The sequence below is a fragment of the Pelmatolapia mariae genome, linkage group LG1 (assembly GCF_036321145.2).
Source record: "Pelmatolapia mariae isolate MD_Pm_ZW linkage group LG1, Pm_UMD_F_2, whole genome shotgun sequence".
Classification (NCBI taxonomy): Eukaryota; Metazoa; Chordata; class Actinopteri; order Cichliformes; family Cichlidae; genus Pelmatolapia; species Pelmatolapia mariae.
Window position 1 is genome coordinate 276,375 of NC_086227.1, and position 6,952 is coordinate 283,326.

Here is a 6,952-nt window from a genome sequence, read left to right on the forward strand (position 1 = left end):
GGCTCTGCAGACCTGTGTATCCGGACACAATAAAGTAATTGGTTCTCTCTGCGTTGTACCCCAATTACACTCAGCTCTCAGTGGCCTACCTCATCCTTGTCTCCGGGCATGGCCCATTCCTACCTCATTTTACATCTTAAGAAGTCCATATGAGCCGAAACAAAAACAAGACACAGACAACAAACGTGAATAAAAAAATAAATGTAATTCATTTATTTTCATTTTTTAGTCTTAAATTTACACATCGGTTTAACGGAGAAGTATCTTCACGGCTAGCATGATGACAGTATGAACTAAAGATGGTGTCCTTTCCACCTCTGCTGGCAGCTCTAAGTGTAACTCCACCTCTGTAGTTCTCAGTGAAATGTGCTACAGGCGTTCCCGGTCTGCTGGGTGTTTTGTGTGGCAAAGGAGTGTGGTTTTACGGTACGGGCCATCCGTGGAAAAAAATACTCCCGTGATACAGTACTCAGTGTAACAATAACGAATTTATTGAATGATTACAATAGTGAATACATTGAATGATTACATCGTTATACAATATCACAGTGTTGCACACGCATATTTTCATTGGGAGTCGAAAGCTGCCTGCAGCTGCTCAACTATGTCTATGCGGGGTATTTTACTCAGGGTAGCTGTCAGGATGATATGAGCAAACGGGGTGTGCCAGTTGACACTTTCCATGATCATCGCTGGCAAATCTTCTGGTTTCTTCGGGGCCTTGTCAGATAGGTCGAGATACCAACAGAATCTGCGGACGTCTGACTTTGCCAGGTCTCCGAAGGCACAGGTGGCCTTGTGCATGTAAGTCATGGCCCGCCGGGCGTTCTTCTGGGAGAGATACGGTCCAGCGCTAGACCGAACATCCTTTTGCCCGCTGTGTGTTGAGGAAGTGTCGCTAGAGGCTACGGCTGCAGGTGTTGGGCTAGGTGACGAGGTTGAAGAAGTCTCCATCCAGGATGTCAGGTCTTCAGAGTTATTGCCGGTGTCCTCCTCAGCTGAGACCGAGAGGCTGTCATCCAGCTGAAACTTCTGCACCAGTTCGTTTGCGGTGTTGTTCCTGTGCATCTTTCTGAGGTACTCGGCCAGCTTTGATATGGCTTTCACTCCAGGAAATCTGGACCTGATGATTTTAGTCAGGGCACAGGGTGTGTTTAACTCCTCCACCTGTGACAACTTGAAGTCTTTTCCTGACCTCATGTGAAATTTCAAAAGTGAGATTTCCTCGGAAGACAGATATTCCAAAGCATTCAGTATGGCTGAGGAAACAGAATGCTGGGCCAAGACTACTGATGAAGAAGATGGTGTGGATGCTGCAGCCGGCGCCAATGGCTGCCACATTTGCCAAACAACAGCGGCGCACTTTTCTCCATATTTACAGGCACGATCAATCAGAAATCTAGCTTGCTCCGCAGATGTTGCCATGTTCATAAACTGCTCGTAGCTTTCTCCGCACATCCAGCGGTTTGCCATCAGGGCGTCGGCGATTAATGCCAGCTTGGGCTTGTTGGCCGCTCTGATCAGCTCACAACGGGATTTTGTGAGGCGGTCGACATATGTTCGGTATCCGTCCATTATATTCTCCTGGGGTATCTTTCTATTGTCGATATTATTTATTCTGCAGAAATTGATGCAGTTGAGAGCAGGTGTGCTTAATGTTAGGGTGTTTGTCGAGAAGAAGAGATATTGACACTATACCTCGGTCGGAGAACACTATACCTCGGTCGGAGAACACTATACCTCGGTCGGGGAACACTATACCTCGGTCGGGGAACACGATACCTCGGTCGGGAAAGTGTAGTTAAACAAACATGTTTGTATTCTAGGTAATTTCATTTAAATAGTACGTCCGTAGCTGATTTAGCAGAAAGCTTATGTTGGTTTTTTGGATGTATTCACATAGCCCCAATTGCATACCCCCACGAAAAAAAATGAAGGTAATGCCAAGGTGGATTCAGCAAGACTTTGGGTTTTTATTGATCGAAAAAGCAAAAAAAAAAAACAATACACATAAATGAGCCCGATACATACAATGCGAGCCTCGGATTATTTAAAAAAAGACACAAAAATAAAACACATATAGTTTGTCTTATCTGCAATGGGGGTTGTGTTGTTAGTTATACAAAAACATATCAGGTTGTTAGACATAAAACAAAGCCCATGTACGCATCCCAAATACATAAACAATACACCAAAGTCATACACTTGATGTGCGGCAACCTAGAGTTGAAGAATCAAGGAGTCCATTCGAAAGTTGTGAATTGTCCAAAATTGCTGGTGACGCCGTACTTGTCCTCAGGCGTGTAAGCAGCTGAAACTTTGATGGATGTAGGAACACCGTCTTCGAGACCCTCAACGACAAAAGTGGTGTCTTCGGTCGGTTGACCTGATAGCCTTTTAGGATCAGACCAAGTGACTCCGTTGTCTTTGGAAACTTGGTACATGTAGGACACGGTAGAATGGAACCGTTCGTGCTCGTAAGACCTGAATGTGCAGTTGTGAGCAGCGCAAGACACGGTGGGTTTGTTGAGTTGGACGTTGCAAGAGGGTTTGAATCTGCCCGTCGCCACAACTTCATCTTCCACACTAGAACCCCTGCAGGTCATGCGCAGGTTCAGTACGTGAAAACTCAAAAACGCGTAAGGCATCTCGTGAGCCATCACACATCGGTCCGATTTGGAGTCCATGGTGCATGACAAATCATAGGACACATAGCGAGACCTGTAAATGGCCATGAGATCACAGATTTTGTCTACGGTAGTCTGGTCACGAACATAAGTGCAAAATATTTTGCTGTCATAGTCCGTGTAACAGGTCATTCCCTTGGGTAGAGTTTCAGTGTCGGCCCAACCGTCACAGGTGTATGGGACCGCCGATGAAGCGCCGGCGAGGAGCACAGTCGCAAGGATAAGCGTCAAAGACATGTCAAAGCTCTGCTGATGATGTTGATCAAAAACAAGCGTAACGATACAAAAGTCCCGGGATTCAACGCTTGTTTTTATAGATCTTGTTTTTTAACTCCTCCTTCTAGAAACCAAGGGGGGGTGTATTTCCACAGTATAATGTTTCCCGACCGAGGTATTGTGGACGAAAACACCTAGAATATTTGGGTGTTCGCTGAACTACTATGACCACATACACTTTTCTCAAAACATGGTTTTTGTTAACGAAAGCACCTAAAATGCAGGTATGTTTGCTCAACTAATAAACTTTCCCAACCGAGGTTTTGTGGACGAAAACACCTAGAATATATGGGTGTTCGCTCAAGTATTACACGTTCCTGACCAACGTATATTTTTATCTGATTCAAAAAAACAAACCCCTAGTGACACAGTGAGTCGAATATAGGAGTTTTTGTTTTATTATTTCAACATGCTGTCAGGATGACCGAGCGGTCTAAGGCGCCAGACTCAAGGTTAAACCAAACGGGGTATCTGGTCTCCACATGGAGACGTGGGTTCGAATCCCACTTCTGACAATAGTCTTTTTTTATGAGCAATGATGCTTTCTTTTTGTGGTTCCTCTCCTGACACTCAGTGTCTCCACGGAGTCCCGGGGTTTTTTGGTATTCACGCTTAGACTGAAAGCACGGTCCCTTTCACCAAGTATTTATTGTACAATGTGAACACAGCACACAAACACCTTATTAATACATCACACTGCAGTTAAACCCCATACCCAGCTATTCCATGATCTGAAACGCGCCGCTCAAGCAAACATGAGTAATAACATGACAAACCGTAAGCGCACAAACGAGCAGCCAGTGGATGTCGTTGCGGGGGACCTGTCGCATAGGAAAAACTGGCGAGAAGTTACGTTGGGCAAGCCGCATTTAAAAGTGGGGAACCAATTTTTCATCACGTACGATGTGACGCTTGGACTCCCGTGTGTGACGGTGATGAGCATGCATCCCCGGGCTGCCAATACCGTAAAACTGTCAACCGATATGGATACCAAGCAGCTGAATACGAAACAGCGTTTTTCTAACAAAGTAGTTGTCCCACTCAGGATATTTCTGGATTTGCTGCATGTGCATCTTACGCATAATGAAGAAAAATATCTACACCTGTACGACAATCTGATTCCTGACTGGAAAGAGCCCGTTCACAACGTGGTCTGTAATACTTGCTCAAAGATAGGGTGTTCTCACACTGTGTCCATAGATCATAGTAGCGATGCCATAGAACGCCTCTGTGTGCGTCAAGATAGTGTAGCAAATGACACCGAACACATCAGGATTCCGGAGGTAGCAGAAAAACACTTGCGGTACACTGGCGTTCCACGTGTCCGTTGTACTATAGCCAGATACCCTTGCGGTCCACTGTTTCTTGCCATCGGGAGCTGGCACATTACCATTGCTGCAGGACATAAAATACCTATGGTCAGCACAGCGCGAGATGATGATGAACAATCTGAAGCCGTGTTTCCTTTATGCCACACGGAACACCTGCCAGGGTTGGTGGCGGCTGTTCACAAGTGGTTGGAAGAGGATTACCAGCAAATGGGGTTGTTGGTTACATGCGCAGTACCCAAGAAAATTACGCTGATACCAAAACCCACGGCCTCAGAGTGTCATATGTATACAAAGTGGGCCATGGGAAAATATTGGCCCATGACAGACGAGGAGTGCATGTGGGAGACTATGTACGACAGTGAGATCTTGCCCGTAGAAGAAGAGTACGGTAGATGTCGACATGTTATGGTCCGGTGTCCCCACCATTGGACATACTACTATCACACACCAGCAATGCTCATAAGAGCGCGGATGTGCGATCGCAAACGCACGTCTGTTGTACATGAACGCGAGCACAACATACCCATATCCATCAAACTGGAGCGTCCTAATGTTCAGCAATACCCAGTGACCGAACCCGCAAGGGCCCTGACCGAAATAGCGCAACACCACGCGGACCCGGGACACGAACGTAGCGTCGCGCACGTTGCAACGCAGCACGAGATACGCAGACCCATCAAACTGGAGCGGCCTGATGTTGATCAGTACCCCGTAGCGATTACGAGGCCGAAAATGAAAATCTGGCAACACGTGGAGTTAGGCAAACCGGACTGGGATGTGGGAAATGCGTTCACTGTACGTTACGATAGCAGTAGCGGCCTGCCTTGTGTGACGTTCGACGGTAACCATCAGACGCTTCGATCTGGACAGAGGTGTACGGTCCTTTGTGATAACAACTCTGAGATGATCTATACCAAGAGTATTACGTTGCCCTTGAGGATTTTTTTAGATCTAGTGCACATGCTTCTCACACACAACAACAGAAAGTATGAGAGTCATTACAAAGACTATTTTCCATTTCACGACGACCCTGCTCATCTGATTGAGGATTTGCCTTCAACGTGCGAGGATGCGGGATGTTACCATTCGTTTTCACATAGGGGCGATGATGATGATGATGATGATGATGATGATGATGATGATGATGATGATGATGTTTTTCATAATCCTGTTACTTTAGCGATACCAGAAGTACACGATAAACATTTGCTACTAAACGGCATTGTAGGACCCATAGATTGTAGTATAGTCAGACAGCCCAGAGGTCCAGTTTTCATTAGCACCAGTGGCTGGAAGCTGAAAAGTAATGGTGAGAAGAAAGACATGATGCCGTCAGACTCACACGGAACACCTACCAGGGCTGGTGGCCGCTGTTCACAAGTGGTTGGAAAAAGACTATCGCATTCTAGGCCTTTCGGTTACATGTCGCGTGCCGAGCGAGATATTGCTCATACCCACGCCCTCGTCTGAGGGGTATACCCCAAGAGACGTGGAAATGTACTGGCCCCCGCTCTCCGGTTGTAAGCAACGGTGTATGTGGGAAACCTCCTACGAGCACCGTCCGCTGTCCGTGGAACTGCTGTACGGTGTATTCCGAGAACCAATGCTGGTTTGTCCCTATAGTAAGAGACACTGGCACAACAAAGGCAAAGCGTCAAAAAAAATGAGATGAGGACACGTTATATCCAGTCGTTAGGCGTGTACACCAGATATGTGTCATTCTCACTTTATTGCACGTCACCTAACCGTCTGTACCACGCGTCTGCTTGTCATCAATGATTGTTATACTCTTGATTTGACTGAAATGAAATTTACATGTAGTACTCTTTTATCTCATGTGCAAAATAAACATGCTTTATCAAACCGGTGTCGCTTTCTTCCGTGTATCACGCAGACAGAGTGTTCTGTGTTGGTTATATGAGATACAACAAGCATCACTCACATCATGAGATCGTGACAGTAGTCCCGGAACACATACACATGTATTTGTATAAAGCAAGTAAACATTCAACCATATGTATTTTTTGAGCCATCTTTACAATAGGAAAAATTATAACATTTCCATATCACAAACACGCGACACAGTGTTTTATTTTTAAAGAAAAAGCCATGGGTACCCGAAGACAATGTACGACACCTTTATTATTAATGCGAACCAAACATACGAACATGTACAAAAATGAATGTGAAATGGAAGGTATGTATTGTTCTGTGGAAATAGAAAGACCACACAGAAAACATTTTTTACATATACACATAACAATATCCGTATTTCCCTCATATTATAGCGGCTACCGTTTGTCAGCACGGGAGTGTCTCGTACTGTAGGGACACTTGAGCATTTTCAGGCGACAGAGATCGTAAATCGGTTCTACAGACAACGGGGTGTTGTTATACGTGGTCTGCCACATCCCACTTAAGCTATAACCGGAGAGTTGAGGCCAATGCTTGTCCAAATTTGAGGGAGTGTAACGGTAGCTCTTCTTGTCCTTTGTCAATGTGGTGGGCTTAGGTACGAGCACTACTTGACTGGGAACGTGGCATGTCACGGATAGGCCTAGGGTGCGGTAATCACAATCCAGCCACTTGTGAAATGCGACCGCAAACCCCGCCAGGTGCTCGGTGTGACATAAAGCGAACACGTGCTCGATGTCATCG

At 45.8% G+C, this 6,952-nt stretch overlaps 1 non-coding gene across 1 annotated transcript; it reads left to right on the forward strand.

Moving 5' to 3' along the window:
* The first annotated feature begins 3,377 nt into the window (after positions 1 to 3,377).
* trnal-caa (transfer RNA leucine (anticodon CAA)) lies at positions 3,378 to 3,478 on the forward strand. The gene is given in 2 exon segments: positions 3,378 to 3,415; positions 3,433 to 3,478. It is a non-coding gene; the product is annotated as a tRNA-Leu (tRNA).
* The last annotated feature ends 3,474 nt before the right edge of the window (positions 3,479 to 6,952 follow it).